General features: G+C 34.8%; 1 long non-coding RNA gene across 1 annotated transcript in view; it reads left to right on the top strand.

Moving 5' to 3' along the window:
* The first annotated feature begins 739 nt into the window (after window positions 1-739).
* The window catches only part of LOC122241394, a 69,918-nt gene continuing 44,496 nt past the window's right edge, over window positions 740-26,161 (top strand). Inside the window, exons 1-2 of the long non-coding RNA XR_006221506.1 lie at window positions 740-934; window positions 6,937-7,040. This is a non-coding gene — a long non-coding RNA (uncharacterized LOC122241394). The remainder of the gene's footprint in view (window positions 935-6,936; window positions 7,041-26,161) is intronic.

Raw genomic sequence — 26,161 nt, 5'->3', positions numbered from 1 at the left:
TCACCAAGATAGATCATAAAACAAACATTAACAAACTTGGAAGAGTTCAAATTAAACAAATTATATTCTCTAAACATCAGTAACAGAAAAAGTGTGTGAAATTGAATAACCCATGAGTTAAAGAAGAAATCTCAAGAAAACTTGGAAAATATTTTGAACTGAATGAAAACACAAATTAACAATATAAAGAATGTAAAAGATGATACTCCTACAGACTCCATAGATATTAAATGATAATGAAAGTATACTACAAAATCTATGCCCATGATTTTGACAACTTAAATGAAATGGATCACTTCCTTCAAAAATACAAATTACCAAAACCTGCTCCATAGTAAATAGCCTATATCTGCCCCTATAAGGAAGTTGGATTTGTAGTTTAAAATCTTCCAAAAAAGAAAAATCTAGCACCAGATGGTTTTACTGGTGAATTCTACCAAGTATTCAACAAAGAAATAATACCAATTCTACAGAAAATCTTGCAAAAAATGGAACGGCTGGAGAGAGGGCAGGAGCACTTCCCAACTCTATTTATGAAGTCAGCATTCCCTTGATTTCAAAAACAGCCAGAGATATTAAAAGAAAAAGAAAATTAAAAAAAAAAACACTGTCTCAATAAACATAAATGTAAAAAAATCCTCAGTGATATGGTCTGAATATTTGTGTGCCTCCAGAATGCTTATGTTGAATCTTAACTCCCAAAGATGATTACATGTTAGTAAATGGAAGTCTCGGGGAAGTGATTAGGTCATAATGATGGGACCCTCATGAATGTGATTAGCGCACTGTAAAAGCATTTCACAGAATCCCTAGCCCGTTCCACCACATGAGAGCACAGCAGGAAGGTACCTCTTATAACCAGGAATTGAGCCCTCACCAGCCACCATATAAAACCTACAAACACCATGATCTTGGACTTCCAGTCTCCAGAATTGTGAGAAATAAATTTATCTTGTTTATAAAATATAGCTAGCATTTTGTTATAGCAACCTGAATGGATTATGACACAACTTGAATCTTGAAGTATGTACAAAAGATAACATGAAAATAAAAATCATGGGGTGCCTGGGTGGCTCAGGTGGTTAAGTGTCCAACTTCAGCTAAGGTCATGAACTCGCGGTTCGTGACTTCAAGCCCCATGTCAGGCTCTGTGCTGACGGGTCAGAGCCTGGAGCCTACTTTGAATTCTGTGTCTCCCTTTCTCTCTGTTTCTCTCTCTCTCATCTCTCTCTCTCTCTCTTTCTTCCTCTCTCTTCTCTCTCTCTCAAAAATAAAAGAAAAGATTAAAAAAATTTTAAAAAAAGAAAAAAAATAAAAATCACAATGAGATACCCATACACATGTACTAGAATGCCTTTTTCTACAAAACTTGACAATACCAAGTACTAACAAGAACACAAAGCAACAGGAACTCTCACACATAGCTGGTAGGAATGCAAAAGGCACAGCCACTCTAGAAAATAACTCCTAAAAGTTGAACATACACTTACCACAACAATTACCTAGCAATATCACACACTGGCATTTGCCCAAGTAAAATGAAAACTACATTCATACAAATAATACAGTAATTTTAAAACAATTTTGTTAGTATCACCAGAAACCGAAAACACATAAATGTCATTGAACAGGAGAATAGATAAATAAATTGTGCTACCTCCATATAAAGAAACAGTACTCTGCAATAAAAAGGATTGAACTACTGATACATGGGAGAAATTGATGAATCTCAAATGCGTTATACTAAAAGAAAGAAATTTTTCTCCAAAGGCTATATTCTGTATAATTCCATATATGTTACTGTCCAGAAAAGGCAAAATTACAGAGTTACAAGACCAGTCAGTGGTTGTCAGACATTAATACCAGGGGAAGTGTTTGACTACAAAGTGTTGTATGAGGTTATTTCTTCTGGAGTGATAGAACTGTTCTGTATCTTTATTATGGTGGTGTTTATACTACAGTATGCATGTGTCAAATGCATAGAACTCTATACCAAAAAGAGCAAATTGTCCTGTATGTAAATTTTTAGCATATTTTTAAAATATTCAATAGGTGTTTGGAAATAATTTGTCTCCCTATTTGTTGAAGGTAGTGCTTTAGATGCATCCTAATTTTTGATATATGCAAAATCTGTCATTTTCCAGAAAAGTTGTATCAAAATCTCCCAATACAATGGATAATTATCAATTTCAACTTTAATACTATTAACATTTGCTCTATGCACTTTTCAAGGCATTGCAGGTTTTCCAGTATATATACATTCAGTGATGTATCTCTCTAGTGAATTATGGTGTTCTTTCACCTAAGTCCTTTTTTGGTTCAAAGTTTATTTTGCCTTTTATTAATATTGCAAAAACAAATTTAGTTGGGTTCATCTTTGCTTTGCTTGTATCTGTTTTTCCATTTCAGTATTTTCTGTATCATCATATGTAAGTGTATTTCCATCAACCCAGAATTTTAAAAATCTAATTTGAAACTACCTATCTTTTAAGAAGTAAATTTAGACTTAAATCTAAATTTATTTAAGTTTAGCTGGTAGTTTAGCATTTATTATTACTGCTTCATTTTAACTTACTTTAGTAGCTTATTTTTTAATTTTATTTCTCGTGATATTTATTTGCTTATATTCTTCCTCCTTCCTTTATTGAACAGCAGAAACATTTATTGATTTGTTATTGTTTTACACTCTATTGCTCTACGTACAGTGTTTATCCTTAATCAACATGCAATCTTGACCCAGCAGATAAAAATTTAGTCAGTATTACTAATTCCTCCAGAAAATCAAAGGATCTGAAAAAGCTTGAGCTCCAATGATTTATTTGATTTTCCATGCACTTTGAGCCCTGTTTTTAAGGCACTCAAAATAAGGCATTATTTTTATTATTGTTTTTAGCATTCATTGCTTACTTAGATTCATCTATAGATTAATCAGTTTTTTACAAACATGCTCATCCACATGTTAATCCCTTTCTTTGATTCTTGCATCCTGTTCTTCTTTGTTCCCTGTTCTTTATAAAGTGCAGCATTTGAGGGGTGCCTGAGTGGCTCAGTCGGTTAAGCATCCAACTTCGACTGAGGTCATTATCTTACAGCTAATAAGTTCGAGCCCTGAGTCTGTGCTGACAGCTCAGAGCCTGGAGCCTGCTTCAGATTCTGTGTCTCCCTCTCTCTGTGCTCCTTCCCCACTCATGCTCTCTCTCTCAAAAATAAATAAAAACATTAAAAAAAATCAAAGTGCATCATTTGATGTTCCCTTTAGTGGGTCTGAGTAATGATCCTCAGTCCTAAGTTTTCTCAGTACGTTTTTATTTTGTCCCTACTCTTCTATAACAAGATATTATTTGATTCTGGATACCAGATACGGATTCTAAGCCTTACAGTTGAGGCAAAAGCCCTAACAAAGCACCGCGAGTCTAAAAACACTGGTTTTCCAGCTATTGATGTCACCCACGCATGAAAGGATTGTTCAAAGGCAATTTTTCTGCAAAACGAATACTCCAACCCCCACTTTTCATTCAATATAAGAGGAGGTTTAGGAAAATGGAACGTGAATTTTTGTGGGGTACACAATTCATGAAGAAAGTTTTTATTTCTCCTCACATACCCCTCTGTGTAGAAGAAATGTGATGTTTTTCCTCCCTGAAGCCAGGAAAGGGAGAAACAGAATTACTAAAACAAATTGGGGTTATCCAAACTACTTATTTTCCTGTAAGTCAGTTAATCATGAGTATCGCTCATCTAAACTTATCCAAGCTATTCATTTGGCCGGAGAGAGCCTGATGTTTTTGTGATATGGAAACAGGGACCAGGAAAAATCATGCTAAAAGAAAAAAATGTTAGTGAAGCAGCCAGCACTTCCACCATTTGGCTTCGCAGGGAGTGAGTTAGTTTCTCAGAATTTTCTAAAGCCCTTAGCTGTCTTATCAGTACACGGATTATAACTAGAGCTAAAAAGGAAAGCAAGGACTAAGAACCGAAGCCAGATTTCTACATCAGAGACAACACAAAGGAAAGACACTCACAGGACTCTCTGAAGAACCAATTAATGTGTTCCATAAAAATAGCACCCATTTGTATGGTTGCAACTGTAGAAACTGGAAGGCTGTCAGTCTCTGGATCTTCAGAAGCCAATGACAAGAAATTATTAAAAAATAAAATGTTAATATCCCAATGAGTTGTTGCTTCTCTACAAAACCAATAAAACCTAAATAACATTTTAGAAAGGGATAGAATTACAAGTTTTTATTTTTGTTTCTGCTGAGGTCCCAGGTAATTTCTTAATTTAGGGTTGTGTCCCATATAGGATGTTAGTGTCCAAGTCTGGTTTGGATTGGGTTCTCAGTTTCTCTACCATAACTTTGTTTTTCTTCTTAACCCTAATTTTTAATAACACTACTCCTTACTACTTCCTTAGACTAGTGGCAAAGTTTAGGTAATCCCTGTGTCATAGATAGAGTAGACCTTAACAGGTTCTGTCTTCGTTGAAGCCCTACCTCTAAATCTCCATTTAGATGCTAAAATTCCAAACCTTCAGTCTTTAAGGTCCATATATACTATTTCAGCCCCATTGCCACATAGACGACTATGACTTCAGCTGTTCCTTATTGCACTGGCTTAAAATGTTCCTCTCATTTCTGCCATTTGAATAATTAATTTCTTTGAGTTAATCACATATTGAAAAAAACAGTTTATATTTGTCCATCATTTCTATGTAGTTCAAATCAAAATGTCCAACATTAAAGTATAGCTTTTATCTGTTAAAGCCCTATATCCTCTTTATATAGGGTAAAATCAATGTATTTAAATAAATTCATATACCTGTATTTAACTTTTTATTAGTGATCTGAAAGCAATGACACTGTTGAGACACTTCCAAATTTTACTCTCTGCTATGGTCTGAATGTTTATGTCCCTCCAAAGTTCATATGTGGCAAATCCTAATGCCAATGTGATGGTATTAAGAGCTGGGCCCTTTGGGGGCACCTGGTGGCTCAGTTGGTTAAGCGTCTGACTTTGGCTCAGGTCATGACCTTGCAGTTCTGAGTTCGAGCCCCACGTCGGGCTCTGTGCTGACAGCTCAGAGGCTATAGCCTGCTTCAGATTCTGTGTCTCCCTCTCTCTCTGTTCCTCCCTGCTCGCATTCTGTCTCTCTCTCAAAAATAAATAAAGATTAAAAAATTTAAAAAAAAAGAGAGAGATGGTGCCTTTGGGAGGTACTTAGGTTATGAGGGTGGAGCCCTCATGAATCAAATTAGTGCTCTTATAAAAGAAATGCAAGAGATCCCTCATCCCTTCCATCATGTGAGGATACAATGAGAAGTTGTGACTTGGAAGAAGGTTCTCACCAAACTACCTTGGCATCCTGATCTTGGACTTCCAGCCTCCAAAACTGTGAGAAATAATTTTCTATTATGTATAAGCCACCCCCAGTCTATGGTACTTTGCTATAGCAACCCAGACTGACTAACTCAGGTTCCATAACCAATCTTCTTTCTTTTTTTAAAGTTTATTTATTTATTTTGAGAGAGATAGAGAATCCCAAGCAGGCTCTGCACTGACATGAGGCTCAGTCCCACAAACTAAAAGATCATGACCTGAGCCAAAATCAAGAGTTGGACACTTAACTAACTGAGTCACCCAGGTACCCCAAGTTCTGTAACCATCTTCTTAAATCACATATCTAGGATGTAAAATCACATTTTGGGGTGAAATGAGCTTTGTTAGTAAGAAAAATTAAAATATTATTTGTAATCTTATAAATACACATTTGCATGTACACACACACACACACACACACACACACACGCAAACTTATAACTAGTTTCTAGTAGGGTTGTCTCCAAGATTGGGTCCCTGCTCTCTTGCTAACTTTCACTGAATTTCTTAACTAAAGAAAATGAGAATATATCAATAGTAGCTAAAGCTATGTTCTAAACAAGCAGGTTTCAACTCCTGTTATTTCATCACTGGACTCCTCCCAAATAGAGTTTGGCAAGAGGCATTCTGAAATCAACACGGAAAGTCACAGAAGAACAAATTGGGGTCATCTGACTCATTCCACTTGTGACTTAAAATGCACTTGAACCCACATTTCCAGAGGGGAAAGTTAGTTATAAAGTATCCCAAATCAACTAATGTCACGTGTTTCAGTTCCATTTAAACTTTGAGTCAGGAGGAAGACAAGGTGGAAAAAGAAGTAAAAGGAGAATGAGGATTTTTTAAGTAGAACATTTCCAAATTGCTGAAAATGATTGTTTTTATATCACAAATTTATAAATAATTCAAAGAAAAGGATTATATGATCCATAAAATTTACTGTCATTTTTAATAAAATATTTAAATCATACTTCTAAAATAAAAAGTAATTATTTTTATTAAAGCCCATTTCTGACATTCCACTTCTGAGTTCAAAATATTTCACAACCCAGAAGCTCTAAAACTAAAGTATTATGCAGTCAAACTTACTTATCCTTCCTTTTTCTAGATAAAACCTCATGTTTTTAAGTTTTAGATAATTATATTCTTAGTAAACTATGGTTTTAATTATAATACACAAAAATATTGTAGTGAAAAGTAAAATGATTGTTGATACCAGCTTTTTGTTTCATAGGAGTTACTTGGGGACTTAGAAAGAGAGAATGTCCTTCTCTATGTTGGCCTCACTGCTAAACCACTGCGTATAAGGAGGGATAAGCTTTTGTTACTGAATTGGCTGCCACTGTAAACATTAGTAGAACAATCGATTCTGTTTGTCCATCCTAGTCTTAAACTCTTTCCTCTTGTTTCCTTTTTTCATCTTTAACCCTGCTGAGTTAATGAGTATTTATTTTCCTTCCTTTTGTTCTCTGTATCTTTTCCTATCCAATCAATTATTTTGAATGCTAGCTTAAAGACCAACACATCATGGTGTTGTACTAACCATCTCTTTTCTAACAGATTCTTCTTTTAAAGAAAAGCACTGCCTCTGAATGACTAATGGGTGTGAAAATGCCAATTCAGCTATGCTTGGAGTAAAGCTGATTAAATTCTTCACTTACGACGTATGTATATCTTTTTAAAAAAAATGAAGCTATGTTTTATAGGTTCCTAAAAGTAAAGTGTTCCAAGGATGATCAAGGATTTTTTATAAAAATCTTGTTATATATTCTCCTAAGGAGATTATAGGTGCATATTAATAATGCACTTATCATTGCTTCATTATGATGTTCTCTGAAGAGGCATTTTATTTTATTATTTTATTTTATTTTTATTTTTTATTTTTGAGAGAGAGAGAGAGGCAGAAAGAGAGGGAAAGAGGGAATGCCCAACAGGCTCTGTGCTGTCAGTGCAGAGCCTGATGCAGGGCTCTATCTCATGAACTGTGACATCATGACCTGAGCACAGATCAAGAGTCAGATGGTTAACCAGCTGAGCCACCCAGGCACTTCTGAAGAAGCATTTTAAATAATCTTTATTAGTGGACTAATAAGCAACAACATGTAATGCTGGGAGAAGACATCAACCAGTTGTGAGAATAGACATGTTTTTTTTCAAGAGAAGTGCCATAAATGACAATCGTTGGGCCATTCATTGGCCCAATAATACTCACCATATTCTAGTCTCTTAGCTTAACATTACTGCACCTCATCCTTCCAACCAATCTTGCTTCTAGTCAATCTCCAACCCAAAATACTCTGGGTATTTCTATCAAGACTTAATAGATGATGAGATAAAGCCATAGATAGGTTATGTAAATTCTCCATGATCACATGAGCAATAAATGGAGATTCAAACACAGATCTGTCTTCAAAGATGATACTCTTGACTGTCAAGCAAACCCCCTATCAGGGAAATGGAGAACTAAATCCATTATATAAAAAGAGCTATGTGAATATAGATCATCCTGAAAATTGGAAAACCTGAAAAATAAACAAACCCCCCAAGAATGCTGTAGAAATAGGTATCATTAAATTCTTGACTGGTGGCAAAAATAATTTGTACATAAAACTAAAACATAAAAATCAGAATTCTTCATGAAGATGTATAGCTTTTATTTAAAATACCTATCCTATATAATAAAATGATCACATCTTCCCTTTTCTAATTCAAGAGCAATTATTTACTCTTATATTAAAGAAGAAAAATTGGAAGTTTCACTAAGTGCTCAGGACTTTAAATTTCAGTAAGTAATAGATTTCTGCGCATTCCTTACACAAGATTTCAAAATTAGGGGTTTTATATGTAAGTTTTGAAGCTCTAATTGTAAAGAATATATAACTGCTAGTCAGATGTTACAGTAAATTTCACATTTTCCTATATTTTAATGTGCTTTTTGGGAAAAGTAATGTAGCAATAACTTCACTAAGACACAGTTGCAAAAATGCCCATGGGTGTTACTAACATATCAAAAAAGTACTGATTTATTATCATGTAAAATACACAAACTAATGAAAAGGAACATTTCCTATATATATTTATTTAAGCAGAATCTAAGGGAGTCTTTATTTGTACTTTCTTGAGATTGAAATCATCCAGAGAACCTCAGAGTAACAATAGAAAGAATGGGACTCTTCCTTTAAAGATAATGTTCTCCCATCAGGAAATTAAATGTTTCTCCTGGCAGCAAGTGAAGTACACAGAGGAATGCAGTCTCACACGTATACCTCTTTAAAGCTTATCACAGACCGGGTTACCCAAGGTTCAGACTAAGGGGAGGGGGTGGGGGCAGTCTCACCCCTAGATATTATTTGAACATATAAGCCAGTTTAGAAGTGTTAATTAAAACACATTTGCTTTTCTAGTAGACTTTTATGAAAGAATTAAATGCGGTAACACCTTTTTATTACCAGAAGGGAAACTATAACTAGCTTTATATTACCAGAAGGGAAACAACTAGCATCTGCCTTAAAAATGCCCTATGTTATGCTGTGTGTGTTCAAAGCTGTAATGTACTTGACCCATATATATAACAAAGAATCCTCTAAAAGTGCTCATCCAGGCAAAGGCAGTTTTATGGAAAGGAAAAAGCAAGTGGATTTGGAATCAGAGAATCAGTGAGTGAACATGGGTCAGTGACTAGTTGCTATGTCAACTTATCAATGTTCTGTAACATTTGGGGCCTGTGTCTCCAACTGTAAAAGTAGAGATAATAATAATACCTGGCTTACAAAACTGCTATGAAGAATAAAATAGTACATGTGAGAGGATTTTTTAAATTTCTACTGCTATACAAGTATAAAATAATATTATCAGTCAGATCTGTAAATCAGAGAGGGCCATGACTAAAATTTTGCCACATGAACATATGGAATCTGAAAGGATACACATTATAGAAAATGCCCCTGTCTCTTCAGGGCCAATACTGGGTAAATAAATGTCTCCTTGCTGTGGAATCCAGTGTACTCTAGGCTGAACTAACACGTAGCAAAGTGAGACTGGCACTAGAGAGACATCTAGTGTTTGAAAGAACAGGAGAGTAGATTTGAGATTGAAGCAATTTTGTTTAAAAAAAAGAATGAAATGGTCTGTGTCCACATAAAGGTATACAAAAATTAAATCAACATAATAATATTCCTACACCATTTTGAATCCTCCAGAAATGTGAAACTTTTTTATTGAATTTTCAACTTATACACTGGCATTTTTTTTTAATTTTTTTTTTTTAACGTTTATTTTTGAGACAGAGAGAGACAGAGCATGAACGGGGGAGGGGCAGAGAGAGAGGGAGACACAGAATCGGAAGCAGGCTCCAGGCTCTGAGCTGTCAGCACAGAGCCCGACGCGGGCTGGAACTCACGTACCGCGAGATCATGACCTGAGCTGAAGTCGGACGCTTAACCGACTGAGCCACCCAGGCGCCCCTACACTGGCATTTTTAAGGAAAACCAGGAGTCAAGGAAGGTAACTCCTGGAACTTCCCTCTTAGGACATTTACCACCTCCCTGGGTAAAGTTTGGTTCAAATGGGAGAGAAGATAGGTCTGGGGAGAAGATAGATGAATAGCAGAGGGAGATTATGTTTGGAAAGAAATCAATGGGGGCACCTGGGTGGCTCAGTACATTAAGTGTCTGAATTCAGCTCAGGTCACGATCTCACAGTGGGTGGGTTTGAGCCCCATGTCTGGCTCTGTGCTGACAGCTCAGAGCCTGGCCAAATCCTATCTCTCCCTCTGTCTCTGCCCCTCTCCTACTCATGTTCTGTCTGTCTCTTCTCTCAAAAATAAACGTTAATTAAAAAAAAAAAAAAGAAAGAAATCAGTAAAGGAAAAATAATTAGGGGCTCCTCTGTGGAAAAGGTGAGCACGGGCTATGGGAAAAGACCAGACAAGAAGATTCTACATTTTTAGTAATAATGCACCCTTCTAAATATATTGTTGAGTATTATTTCATTAGCCCCACATATGTGGTGATGCACTGAAAGCAATTCAGTTTACAGGTTTTAATAACTAAACATCAACAAAAGAATTACTGCAGTTCAAATAGTTAATAGATATTTATTAAATGATTACAGTGTGTCAGAAATCTTCAAGATATTGGGAATGTACCAACTAACCAAACATAAAAATTCCTAGCCTTGGAGCTTACATTCTAGATAAGAAGAAAGACAATAATTAACATGGAAAAATAAGTAAAATAGAGAGTGTCTGAAAGGAGGGAAGAGGGAATGAAATTTTTGCTAAAGTAACACTATACCTAATCTTCCTCACCAGAAAATCAAAAATGATTTTGGAGCCATTTTTAAGGCATATATTAGTTTTTTCCCCTTCCAATGTCAATAAAATTTGATAGCCACAGTTCTATGTTAGCTATTCAAGCTCTTGGTTGGAATAAAGTAAGTAGTTGAAGCAGCCATATTTATGTGAAATTACTTAGTTTTCCGTATCTCAAAGTTCTCATCTAACATTTTACTTTTTTTTTAAGATTTTTATGTTTAAGTAATCTCTACACCCAATATGGGGCCTGAACGCACAACCCTGAGGCCAAGAGTCACATGCTCCACTGACTGAGCCAGCCAGATACCTCTCGTCTAACATTTTTCTAATCATTTTTGTTTCAATTTGGAAACCTGCTAAAGTTCCCTGCCACCACTAAGATTTCATAAATGGCTTTAAATGATAATGGTAACAAGAAATACAGAGCCTCTTCTTTTTATTTACATGCTTGGATAATGTCTATAGAAATATTTTTCTAAATATATGAAGAAACTATAATATTAGTTTTTTGTCCCTAAGTTCTAAGAATCACTAAACTCTAGTAATGTCAAGCTTCTGCTTGGGATAAAGTACTCTTGTCCCCAAGACTGAGATTTGTTTTTTTAAAGAAATAAATGGTAAAATGCAATGCCAAGCAATTCAGGTGTTTAAAAAACTCTTAGAAACCTTTGATGAAAGCATGTTATTTTCTTTTAGATCTAACTACCAAATGGGTTAGACATGATATATTTAAAGGACGGACGTAAGTACATCATTGTTATACATACCAAAATAGGCAAATATTCTCCAGGAATTTTCATGTTGGTAGCCTTTTTTCTGAAACTTTTAAAAAATGTTTATTTATTTTGGGGTGGGGGGTAGGGGGCAGAGAGAGAAGGAGAGAGAGAATCCCGAGCAGGTTCTTCTGCACTGTCAGCACAAGCCCGACTTGAGGCTCGATCTCACCACCATGAGATCATGATCTGAGCTGAAATCAAGAATCAGGTGCGTAACCAACTGAACCACCCAGAAGCCCCATGTGCTACAATTTAACAGCTCTCTTAACTCTCAGAACCTAACAATACATATTACTATGTTTTGATACATAATTTGGTGTGAAATGACATGACTTGTTTACTTTTTAGTAACATTGTGCTATCACAATTCTTTAATAATTCTCAGGAGATTTAAAATCCAATAGGTAAATTTCTGTGTTCAGAATCTTTTGTAACTAAAATTTGCCAAAAGTGTTATTTTTCCTTTTATTATGATAACATTTACTAATATAACTTTAGTAAACTTTAGAGATTTCTCCCCAACATATCTATATGCATATTCTCTATGGAACCAAAAAAAAAAAACAACCTATGGTATTCATATTCTTATTTTCCTTATCCAAGAAACCAGATTTCTTGATTCAAGAAATATCAAGTATATCCTTCACTATATACATTGCTTATGGTCTTATATTGATTATTTCCTTCTGGTCTGCTTATGTAATGGCCATATTTAAGCTTCAAAACCATAGTGAGAAGTGCTTATTTATGTGATGAGAGAAGAATTTAACTCCTTGCTCACTTTCCATTCTGTCATTAGTGACAATTATCATCAAACATTCTAAATTTTTCACTCAATAGAGAGTCCTACTTATAATTTCAAACCCTTTAGCTGAAACACATACACACATAGAGACAGAGACAGAAAGGCAGAAAGAAGAAAATTGTTGGAATAGAAAGATTATATGAAAGTCTTTTATTAATTCATATTATCTTCATTACTTAATCTGAAGGAGGAGGTTGATTTTGAGTGTTACTTTATCTTTAGTTCCATTGAGTGGTGATGTCACTTATAGAAATTTGTATCTTGTTTAAAAGGTACCACAAAAATATTGACCTTTCCATGCATCTTGCTACTATGAGACACTTTGTTATGATTACACTCATTTTGCCATGTAAGACTTTGAGATGTTGTAGAAAATGACTTATTTCCTAGGTGTTATCCACATAGAATCCATCCAATTATATGGCAATGTGGGATTTTAAAAAGGTAACAATCCTGAGATGTAACATTGAAAAACTCAATCCAGCACAGTGTGGTTTGGGAGCCATCCCTGTCTTCATAACAGAGTCTATCCAAATCCTTATATGAATTTTCTCTGGCTAGTTTGATGGTACTAGAATCCCACCGACTGGTATAGAGACTCTCTTAAAGCAGACTAAAGGACAGGAGACATCTGCCTGCTATCATGGAAGCCAGTAAGGCAAAAATGTAGCCCTCCTTTTGCAGTGTTATTCAGCCTTATGCCAATGAAAGGATCCCTTAAATAATCAGAGAGCTGTGGATCACCTAAAGTTGGAATTTCGCTAGACCAGGTATTTTTCACATAAAAGCCCATTAATAATAGTTCTATAGCCACTGTTTGCTTCATAGTTGGATACTTACAGATTTGGCCAAATTAGAAGATTAAAAAAAATGGAAAAAAAATTGTATCGATATGATTTTCTGGTTTCAAGTCTGTGATAAAACTGCATCATAGATACACTGGAGCACATTTTCATCTAACTATCATGTATAATTATAAAAACAATAGCCATAGCTATTAGCAAGTAGCATGAACCAGTCAGGATGTAAAGCCCTTTAAGTGAAATAATCTAACTTCAGTCCTTACAAGGTAAGGTATGATTCCTTGAGGTAGATATGATTCCTTTTATAACAGATGAGGAAACAAGTTTCCCAACTAGATAATGTTGGCTGGAATTCATTCTAAGCCTATTGTCTTCAAAGCCTATGCCCTTAAACACTATGCTTTACTGGTGTCTGGAAATGAAATCAACCTAAGTATTTAAAACTCAATATCTAAAAACTGGCACATGAAGTTTGACTTTGATCTTATGTCTATAAGAGGTACGAAAAGTTAGAAAACAGAGGTGCCTGGGTGGTTCAGTGGGTTCAGCAACTGACTCTTCATTTCAATTCGGGTCATGACCTCACAGCTTGAGATCAAGCCTCACATCAGGCTCTGTGCTGACAGTACGGAGCCTGCTTCAGATTGTGTCTCCCTCTCTCTCTGGCCCTCAGCTTGCTCATGCTCTTTCTTTCAAAATAAATAAATAAACATTAAAAAGAAAAGAAGCTACAACTGGGTGTTATATGTAAGTGATGAATCACTAAATTCTACACCTGAAATCATTTTTACCATATAAGTTACTAACTAGAATTTAAATAAAAACTGGAAATAATTATTTTTAAAGAAGCTACAATGGTTTGCCCCTAGGTTAAGATGGTATCCACGGACACATATTTACAGTAAACGATAACTACCTGAAATATTCAATAAAGTTATGCATCAAACAGCAGATCTTATCCTTGTTCTCTGGGATACAGTGCACAGTGGAAAGAGCACCACATTTAAAGTCAGACAAGTCGTCTCTCAGCTCCAAACTTAGCAGCTGTGAGATCTTAGTCATGAAACTTAAACTATTTGCCTCCATTTCCTCAGGGAATAATAAAACCTATTTCCTATTTTGTAGTGAGCATTCAGTGACACAATGTACATGAAGTTGCTGACACTCACAAAGTGCTATGAGTGTTTTCTAACACTGACTTTCAAAGTAAATGATGGGAAAATTTTATCCTAAAAATTAAACATTTAAAGCATTGAATTTTGAAAAGATGCAAAGTGTTTTTTAAAGCCATACATATTTTTTAACTCTTGTATGTATATATGGACTAAAATTGGGTTAATCAATTTTTCCATCACATGTAATTAAAAAAAAATTTTTTTTAATGTTTATTTATTTTTGAGACAGAGAGAGACAGAGCATGAATGGGGGAGGGGCAGAGAGAGAGGGAGACACAGAATCTGAAACAAGCTCCAGGCTCTGAGCAGTCAGCACAGAGCCCGACGCGGGGCTCGAACCCACCGACCGCAAGATCGTGACCTGAGCGGAAGTCGGCCGCTTAACCGACTGAGCCTCTCCGACGCCCCTATCACATGTAATTTTAATAATATATGGCAACAACCTTAACAGGCTACCTATGTTAGCAAACTACAAAGGGGAGCATAGCTTGATGAGGATATTTGAACATGTTTTCATCTATACAGAGAGCCACTATGGTAAAAGCTCCTAAAATATTATTCACTGAATGACTATATATTTATAGTAATTTTGTTTCAAATATGTCTTACCTTTAGAAAATTATTTTATGAAAACTTTTCATTTGCTCAAAAATGGTTTTCTGAACCACAAAATTTTCACCAATTCTGCCTTTCAAATTAGAATCTCAAATATAAGCTAAAAGTACCCCCCAATCCTTTACTCCATTCACCACATTTTTACAAAGAATGAAACATCAATCTGAGGCAAAATGACTTGTTCAATGTCTTACTGTGTTTCTGATTTTTGATTTAGGGCCACTGTCATCAAATAGGCTCCCTCCTGTTTATTTTTTCTTTTTTTATTATTTTTTTAAGTAATCTCTACACCTAGTGTGGGATTCAAACTCACAACCCTGAGATTGAAAGTCCCAAGCTCTTCTGACTGTGCCAGCCAGGCACCCCAGGGTCTCTCCCTCTTTAGATGGCTTAAAAAAATTTTTTTTATTTTGAAGTAATTACACATTCAGAGTAACTTGAAAAAAACAGTCTCGTGTAACCTCCACACCCAGCTTCCCCCCAATGGTGCCTTTATAGAACTGTAGAACAATATCAAGACCAGGAAATCGACACTGGTATGATGCTGTTGACTGGAGATGTTATTCAGTTTCACCATTTTTTACATGCACTCATCTCCATGTATATGTGCATGTGTGTATAGTTCTATGCAGTTTTATGCCACCTATGAAGATGCTTTTGCTAACGCAGTGCGGGGCAGGAAGCTCCTGTAGCTAGATGATGGGCAATGACAGAATGCCTCGACTGCTTGTTTTCTTATTATAAGTTTTCATGTCTCCTAAATCAAGTTCTTCTGGATTTGACATAATTTCTTTTCTCCCCTGATTGGATAAGTCTGAGCAAATAACTAAAGATTTTGAATGTCAAGTTTCCATTCCATGAATAAAGAAATTAAAGCAAATGAGCTGAACTTAATAGTAGAAAATTGGTCACATTATTTAAGGCTATCATCTATATTATGCAAAGGAAAGCAATTAGATGACGACATCTTCACACATGCTTATACCTCCAGAAAGAGGTCTGCGTGTCAGGCTTTTGTGGGAAGCACACTGTGCCAGCTACTTATGACCTAAGATCAGTGTCTACTTCACTCAGCATAAGAGAACAGGTGGGTCTTTGATGGCCTTGCATGTCATGCTTAATACACTTGATAGTTTCCCTTGTGTTTCTTTCTGTAGATGTGTCATAAGAAGATTGAGGCAATCTATGTTTGGCTCTTGCTATAAATATCTAAACTGATTTTACGAAGGCACATGTTGGTAATAAAATACTAACTGCCTCTTACAAGCACTAGAAAAAAGTTAAAGGATTATTTTAAGAAATGTATTTTTACAGATTTGATCAAATGTTTAAATTGCAATATGTTTTATTACTTAATAATTACTTACAGAAAGGATTTCTGAGATTTTCCTTTTCTAGATGTATCATCTAGATTCTAGATAAATTAAAAAATATTTGCAGTGTTGGTTGCTATAATGAATTAACAACCAAACTGAAGATTATGCATTTATATTATACATAAATATGTAAATATTTATGTTTATATATATGTTTACATATTTTAATGTAAAAATTGACCAGTTATTTTATGTCATCTCAAACATTTAAGAACTGCTTAAACACAATGCATGGAGTCTAGGGAATTGTGAAGTATTTCCAAGGCACTAATCTAAAAAAAAACCACTTTTGAGACTTTATCTCACTGAAATACAATTACACAACCATCCTATTAAGATATAACTTTTTACTGTGTTTTCAGTAATGGTGACTTTTTTATTAATATTTAATTGTAATAAATTCAGGAAATGCATGGAAAACAAGTTCAGAGAAATCCATACCCTCAAACAAAGAGAAAATCTGATAAATATAGATTTCTTTTTTCAAATAATTAATTTTCATCAATTAACAATAACTTTAACAAAATCAAAGATTTAGCATACCATTCAGTGAGAAAATGGCTTCATCATGAAGGGTATTTTCATCCAGATTTTGCAATTTAGAATGGAAAGCTATTACCAATTCTAATGTTTTTCTAAAACTTGCATTTGTTCCTTTACACTTTAATTTAAAAAGTATTTATTGCATACCTACTACAAACCAGGCATTGGGCTGATTCAGAGGATACATGCTAAAGAAGACAGAGCCCCTCCCTCAAAAAATTTTAATCTAGTAAGGCAAAAAGAAAAGAAAACATGGACCCATAGTATAGAGTTTGACAACATTAAAATAAACATTTATTTTCAGTTTGTCCTTAATTTTTTTTGAGATTATTAACACAATTTTTTAAATTTCTTGGAAATCCTGTATCTTTAAGAGCACAGTGCTTTTTTTGGGTGCCTAGGTGGCTTAGTCAGTTAAGGGTCCGACTTCAGCTCAGGTCATGATCCCACGGCTCCTGAGTTCAAGCCCTGCCTCAAACAGCTCAGAGCCTGGAGCCTGCTTCAGATTCTGTGTCTCCCTCTTTCTCTGCCCCTCCCTAACTCATGCTCTGTCTCTCTCTCAAAAATAAATAAGCATTAAAAAAAAATAATGAAACAAAAGAGCGCAGTGCTTTTAAGCAAGTTTTTATTTCCTCTGTGATCTTGCAATAGCTATGAAATTTTCTATCAGTTATTTCTATTTGATTTATGATTATCAAATATAATTAATTGATATATAAGAATTTTAAATATTTTGGGGTGCCTAGGTGACTCAGTTGGTTAAGCATCTCAACTCTTGTTATGGGCTCAGGTCATGATCCCACAGTTTGTGAGATCAAACCCTGCGTAGGGCTCTGTGCTAAAAGAGTGGAGCCTGCTTGGGATTCTCTCTCTCCCTCTCTCTTTGCCCCTCCCCTGCTTGCTCTCTCTCTTTCTCTCTCTCTTAAAATAAATAAGCATTTAAAATTTTTTTTAAATTTAAAAATTTTTACACTTTGTGCCAAAAAAGGCTTTAAGATTAAAAGTCTATACACTTTTTCTTATTTTCCAAAGACTGTATTTTCCCTGAATTTTATGTTAACATTCTATCTTAATAGTGATAAAGAAGAAAGTTCCTCTACAGAAAATTCTCCTCCATTTCACTTCTTCAACTCTTTCTCTTCCAAAACACTCACTTGAAAGTTTGATCTATGTGTGGAGAGGATATGAACCCTTAGTAGACATAATGAAATCTGAGGTCAGGCACATTTAAAATGATATCACAGACATAATAAAGCATATGTGTATGCGATCCACATCTAAATACTTCTTTTGATTGTAAAAGCATGCACTTTGTCTTAGATCAGAGCTTCCACTGATAGTACCTATGACTTCACATCAGATGGGGAAAGGTTGGTAAATGGAGAGAGTGATAAAGTTAAACCACTAAACACAGGAGAAATTTTCCAATCTTATGTAACTCATCTCTCTTGAGAATACTGACCCAGTGCTGAGTCATTCACCCAACTGGAAGGCACATCATTGCTTTCAGGCAGCCTTATTTATCATAAGGATGAATAGACTTGGTTCTTTCACTCAAAGGTGTTGTACATTGAAATTTAGGCTCTGATAAAGATTAAAAGGGCTTAATGGTCTGATACATTAACAAACCCCATAAGCCATCATATTTCTTCTGACCTCAGAAATTTTAGGCTATCTTTGTCCTGTCTTTTAATCCTGCCTTTCACCTAATTGATAATGACTACTCAGCCCTGTTTGCTACTTAATTTCTTGCTTTTGTTTCCTAACCAACCATTTAAGTATGGATTCTGACCTTGTTATTTATTTTTGGAGCCATTTCTCTCTATCCATTTAACATTAAATATTAGATTTCATTGTAAGCATATCCTTTCTTATTTATGATATTTTAGAATCCATCTTGTGCCTAAGGATGTAAATATTGCTTGGCTGCCTTCTCTCTTGTATCTTAATTATCAACCTATAAATGACATAGCTCTCTAAGTATGATGCAGGAAAATGTTATCATGTCTTGTCATCTGTGATTTCACAAAATACTAATAAACAGAATTACATCCTTAGCTACCTACTAAGACATTTTTGAAGATAGGTAGAAATCCTAAAAGAAATGTATTTTAAAATATTATTTCTGATAACCTCTCAGTTCATCCTGCAGATTGTAATACTGAGCACATAATAAGAAAAAGAGAATTTATGATAAATCTTCACATATGTATACTACATAATATATACTACATAAATACTACCTTTATATGTCATTCATCCACTAATTAAAGTTTTGTTTTGTTTGGGTAGTTTGAACTTGGGTCCCTCTTCTGAGAAAATGTTTGTTGCTATCTCTAAACACCATTGCCAAAGGAAGGGAAGGAAAAGAAAGAAAAAAACCTTTTAGATCCAGGTCTTGTAGCCATTAAATTTTTTGTTTAAAATTTCTAGGATCTAAATTTTGCTTAAGGGCCATGCTGTTAACATTATTATTTTCTGAAGAAGTGTCATTAATTATGACACATATTAACCTTTCAACTCAGGTCTTTATAAGTAAGACATTTTGGGTAATTTTTATTTCTTGTTAGAACAAGTCATGTGCTTTATGGCTTTTCTACTTGGTCAGGATAATAAATATAAACACTGATTTTTTTCTAAACTTTTTAATTTGTTTTCTGCAAAAGAGAACTTTGAAGCTTAAACTCATATTAATTTTCCAGTTCACTAGGAAATAAAAGCATCTAGTCACAAGTTTTAGAAATCCTCATATTCAGCATTAGACAAGAAGGAGAGGAGTGGAGGGTTGACAGAGAGAGAGACAATATGGATTCAAGTCAAGGTATTGAATGATTATGAGTTATCTGATCAACCATAGCATATAAAAAAGTAAACTGGTAAAATTCAGCAATTGAGATGATATTATAATATGTGATATCTTTTTAATGAAACCAATTTTTTTCTTGAACATTTCCTTTCTCCTATATTTGTTTTACTCCAAGTGCTACTCTTCTTTCCCTCTTACTCTCTGTCCCTAACTACCTTTAACTTCCCTGTTCTCCAGCCTCACAAAAGCCAAAATGGCTATTAAGGATAGAGATGAGGGTGGGGAAGAGCACTTAAGATAATGTACCCCCACTTAAATATCTTATTCATTGAAGTATTCTTATCAGCTTAATATATTATAAGTATATAGATAAATATTACATCGATTTAGCTCAAATAATCTAACTGGAGATCTGCCCAGCTAGCCTCCCAAGAAAAGAAAGCACAATTTCCATCTATGCCTAGAAGTTTCTAGGACATTTGCTAAACTGTTAAGAAGTTAGAGAAGCCATGTAAAATATTTTCCTTCATGCAAAGAAAATAGAAAACTTAGAGTTCAGTCAGGCAAGGGGAGGTTTTCCTAGGCATGACACCAAGGCACAAACCATAAAGGTAAACAAAGATAGATGAGATGTCACAAACATTTAAAATTTCAGAACCAATGGGACACCTGAGTGGCTCAGTTGATTCAGTGTCCCACTTGGGCTCAGATCATGACCTCATAGGTGGTGGGTTCAAGCCCCTTGTTGAGCTCTGTGCGGACAGCTCAGAACCTGGAGCCTGCTTCAGATTCTATGTCTCTCTCTCTCTGCCCCTCCCTTGCTCAACATGCTCTGTCTGTCTCTCTCTCTTTCAAAATAAATAAACATTATTTTTTTTTATTTCAGAGCTGAAAAAATAATTAATTAGGTCAAAAGGGAAATATCCACTGCTCTGTCATATAATAATGATGGGTATATAATTGTTATGATTTTCTTGAATCTGTAGTTACAGATTCAGGCATAGATTCAGAAAAAGCTATTGATGATAATGGCACAGACATAGATTTTAAACTCAACTTACCCTGTGCCCCCAAAATTCCACTTCCAGGAGTTTATCTTAAAGATATGAGACTAACAAGGTTAAATGTATGTATTTTCATGGAAGAAAAATTTATATCAGGAAAATTAACCTAATATCCAAGTGGAGTGGATAAGTTAAATAAACATGTATAGCTGCACTGAGCAATAGTGCAACTATAGAAAGTGTTTATGTAGCTCTGTGTTTTTACACATTTGTATTGTCTCATTTTTAAAACTCTAAAAGAATATATGTAAATTGTATCATTCCAGTTTTCTTTTTAAAAAGATATTTATGGGTTTATCTGAGTGCATGCATTGTGAAAATACTTTGAAATAATGAATATCAAAATTCAAATGATAGTTATGTCTGATTTGAAGGTTGAGTGATTATTTTCTTTCTTATTATGCTTTTCTAAAACTCTGATTTCTTCAAAGAAAAAAACATTTGAAATTCACACTGAGAAAAAAATCAAATGCAAGCAAAGTCAGTGATTTAGAAAGCATATGTTCTCATTTTGGATTATGGATCTAAGTTCCTTTCTAATTTTTATTATTCTAAGATAATTAAAATATTTTACCACTCATTAATCACGAGTTGACTATAACATATAACTATAACATATGCATATCTAAAAGTCATACTTATAAAAAGGTAACTTACATAAATACTTATAAGTCCTTTTGATATTTGAATTTCTTAATAATGAGGCAAGTTCTCCAAATCATATCCTATAAAACACATCTAATTTTTTCTTCCCCTTCATTTGTATTCTTCCTCCTCTTTTCCCCCTTTTGTCTCTTTCTTGACTATTCTGCAACTTTCTATCCTATAATTATCTATGATTTCATAAAGTCCTCAATGAATCTCTAAATTTATGGTATACAGAGACCCCTGGAATTATGCAATTTATATGCTATCAAATTGAGGATAAAATAATTAATAACTATACATCCTTAAGGAATGTGAAAATTCAATAATATTTAATATTAATATTTTACTTTTTCTTTAAATATTTAAATTATTATATACTTTTTTTGATAATTATAATGCATTTCTCCAGAGTAATTTTCCAAAAGCACTTTTCATCCAGTAATTACACTCACAGAACATGGTATAATTCTTATTTAATGCAAGTTTCTTAATGAAAAATTATATCACTGTTACCAGTTCTTAATTATAATAGCTAGATATTTGCTATATACCAAATAATTTGCATTCATCATCACATTTAATCTTCTCTCCCTTACCTTAAAAATAAGGAAACTAAGTCTCAGAAGACTTGTATAATTTACTCAAATTGGATAGTTGAAAATAAAAAAGTCATATGTAATATTATTATGAGATTATTTTGGAACAAATATTATAACCCAGGTGTCTGTAACAAAAATTGTCAGAATTCCCTTCAGGATTCTATTTGAGAATAAAAGGAAATGTTAAATACTCATATTTTAAACTTTAAATAAAGACATGTACGGGGGAAAACCATTCTAAATAGCTTCTCCTCTCTATTTTTGAATAAAACCGTGACAGAAAGTAATTCTTATTCACAAAATAAGTTTGGGTAATTTTATGTCAATTTAACCCATATCTTAGAATAAGAACAAAAAGTCTGGAATGCTTTCCTTTTCTCTTACCAGCGGTGCTCCCAAGGCTGCCACGTTTAGTGGAAAAAAAAAAAAGTGTGGAGCTGCTTGGAAATGTAAAGAGGAGGCAAGCGTGCCTATTAACTGTAATGCTCACAACAATGTCAATATCATGTCTTTTAATTTCTTTGGAAACTGAGTAGGACACAACCCGAGGGATGGGTCAACCATGTGAGATTAGGAAAGATGCACAGAAAGGTTTTTATACACAAAATCTCACATGGACGCAGTCTACAAATTAGAGTCTTATTTGGACTGGTAGGTTCCTCTTCTATAATAAAAGATTTTCCTGGCAGAATAATTCTACCAGTTATTCCCATCTTAATTTCAATTACTTAATGTATAGCTGAGATAAACAAATCTGGGAAATAGGAATATGATAATTAGGGGAAAGAGTGGTTATAATTGAGAATTATAGAATATAATTGAGGTAATAGAAAAATATTACCAGTGATTACCTTTAAAGAACTAAAGAACTCGGTAATGGTGATGGAGGAGAAGGTCTGGGAATAAATGGGTAAGCTTGATAAGGCATGCCCAGAAGATAAATGGGATTTTACCAGTTACACTTTTCCAACATGCAATCTTGCTCAGGGTTCTGGTAGTGGTTCCCTCATTTTATCCCAATCTCAAAAAACCTCCAACTGTCTGTCCAGTTATTTATTCTTTAAGAATTTTTCCCAACTGTATCTCTTTCTCCTCTAAATAATTAATATTTACTATTAATTTTTATCATTGGAAATACCACCATTTGATATTCTTGAATAGTTGCCTTGTACACAAGTGGGAGCCACAGCCCTAGAATATCAGGGTGGGAAAATTGGGATGCTGGTAAGGGATGAACACTCACTCCACTAAAAATCATAGGGCCCAAACCATGGTGACTAAGAGCAAAACCCTGGAGAGAAGCTGAGCAAAGGCCAAGCCGACTATCCAAAAGAGTCATTAATCCTGATGGCTTGGACAGAAAAAGAAACTTCCTAAGTCAGTGAAAAGGAAATAGCCTGGGCATCCAAGGAAATAAAAAAAATTCATAACAGAGAGCGATCCAGGACAGAGCTTTGAGAGAGACCCTGAAATAAAGAGATTTGACACAGTAAAAAGAGATCACTTTGGTCTGACCACTTAGTTACTGTTACATCAGTTTTGCTCTGCTTCTTCTATTAGATTGCCAGAGAATATTCCCTGTGAGTCTTACTGAAAATGCCTGCTATTCTTTTCCTAAGTGTGAGGAAGCAGAAGCTGAGCAACATTCAGAAACCACTAACACCAGTGGTAAACTCAGAAAAGGAACAAACCAGGAATATAATCAGCGCCAAGTGTTCCTCTGACCTAGTCTTTTGATTTATAAATTTCCTTGTTTTATAAATTGCTTCTTCCACCAGAACCACATGGTTGACCTTTTAATAATGAAAGAACTCATAGAAATTCATTGCTATGTCCCTTTTCCTTCTCTGAGCCTCCCCATCTTCCCCACTGCCCACCCAGTAAGAGTTTTCACTACCCAATTGGATAAAAATTTCCACTACAAATAGAAGATGTAGAGGTATGAAAGGAGGAACAACAGAATTAAGAGACTCAAGGCAAAACTAACATGAGAAATCTGGAGGAGCAATCAGTTAATGCAGTCCCCTTATTTTACATGAGAAGAGCTTGAGGGAAATTAAGGTGATATGATTAAATTAGATTCTATATATTTTGGATCCTCCATTTAAAAAAATTGTCTCTAAGAAGTTGTTTTAAAATGTTGGTCATCAAAAACAATTTTCACTTGAAACAAATTAAGTCCATAATGCAAATAGATTGAAGACATTTTCTATAAAAGTAATGGCAGAACCATTGGTACATCTCGGGGACCAGTTATTGTTCATTATGTTGCCAGGCACACACACCACTTGTTTGGCCCCTTAGAATCTAACTCTTGCATAAAGGCGGGGGGCGGGGGGGCTGGTTAATGGAGAATAGAATTACTTGAGATGAAGTAATTTGGTTCTGTTAGATGCATACCACGTAGATGCACCATTAAAGAGATCTAGAAGTAAAGAGATCTCACTGGGACAATTTCAGCTGAACAAACTATAAAAGCTAACGTCCACAAGCAACCTGCCTATGGGGAAGAAGGGAAGGGGAGAAAAAGGTCTAAGTCAGCCCACCTCACACCTCAGATGACAGAGTAGTCTTTCTTGTGAATTATTTTTTTGTCCCAGTTAGTTCACCATTTGCACCTTTTCCTTCTGAAGTGCTTGACGTCAAGAGTGAGTTTCAGCCCTGCACCACTGAGGAGAGGCTTAGTCTGCAGAATAATATGTGACTTCACTCTTCCTAGTGCTGAGTTTATCACACCCTTCCTCAAACGGCTGCCAAGTATTTGTGTCTTCCGGCAGATCCTTGAGGACAGAAACAATGCCCATCTTGTTCAAGACTACTGTCACTATTATTTTCTAATATTCATAGAGAAATTTACATCTCAGAATATGTACAGACACATAGAAACAACAATATAATGAAATGGGGAGGGATTTGTATCACCACCTGAGGAGCAGACCAAGAGACTAATGTGTCCAAAGGGTGTGATGGCTACCCAGGACAGGAACCAGGATTAGAATACAGATAGCTCCCTCCTGATTCAGAGTTCTGCCTCTCCTCAGGCCAGTCATAGACGCCTGTACCAGGATAGAGAAATAGATATTGTTCATATTACATAACACCACAGAAAACTAAAGGAATGTAAAAGGGAAAAGAAATCATTTGTTAAGAAAATCAATGGTGTTTCTTCGCTCTTTTTTTCTGAATGATTTCTAGGATTAAATTACTCAGCTAGGTAGAATGATTTAAAACTTGCAGGATATTGTCTAACACCAAGTAATTCTATACAAAATGGGGACCCATGGAGTGCTTTAACTCATGCTGTTGTCCCAGTTTTTTCTCACCCTTAATTCAGGAGCAGACAGAATGACTTATGTCAAACCATAATAAAGTACTTCTGAAATTTTATGAAGTATTCTGACAAATCACCTCACTCGCCCCAAACGGTAGCTGCCTCCAAATGCAAACGCCACATTTATCTTAAGGATCCAGATATCTGAAGAATAGTAAAGGTCTGCTCAGCATTTCTTTCACTGTAGGAAACTGTAAAATTCCACAGACCACCATACAATGCGATCTTATTTAGAAAAGGAAGAAAAACCAAAGGCATGAGACAATATATTATTTGTTTTTAGTGTTTCTTCCACTCAAATTATTTGACTTCAGGCTACACGAAGCAAAGAGAGATAACCCCATACGAAGCTCCTCCTAAACTTCAAAACTCTGTGAAGGATTTGAAGACAGATGTAGGATGTCTGCTGGCTTTGATAAGAAACTGTACAAGTAAAGACAGAGCCTTAGGAAGTGGAAAGAAACACAAGTGTATTCATTACCCAACTTAGTAAGATTATGATAAAGAACAGTTGCACTGTTTGTGTTAGCTAAAACTCTGAAATGCAGAGCATATATCTTTGTTACAGCAGCAATCTAGGTTTTAATAACAGGACAAGTAGATGGGCTTTTTAAAAATGATTTTTATCAAATTAAAAAGCTATAAACCTAACTTATAATGTTATTAGTATTTAATCATTGAAAGAATAAATTGTGTGTAGGGCAAGCTATAAAAAATGGCATTTGAGGCTTTCTTTTATCAAAAAGAGACATTTGTAAAAATAAACTTCTCACAAGGGATTATGCAAAACATGCACTTCAAAGCCTGTTTCTCTTTGATGACAGCCAGAGACAACTCATAATCTAATTGTCAAGGGTTCTTGGAATTCATTCCTAACCCATTCATTAATTTACTAGAAATATTTATTGAATGACTACTATGTGCCAGGAG

The sequence above is a fragment of the Panthera tigris genome, chromosome C1, assembly GCF_018350195.1.
Source record: "Panthera tigris isolate Pti1 chromosome C1, P.tigris_Pti1_mat1.1, whole genome shotgun sequence".
NCBI classification, from domain to species: domain Eukaryota; kingdom Metazoa; phylum Chordata; class Mammalia; order Carnivora; family Felidae; genus Panthera; species Panthera tigris.
The sequence above is the reverse complement of the archived record's forward strand: the minus strand, read 5'-3'. Positions and strand labels throughout refer to the sequence as shown.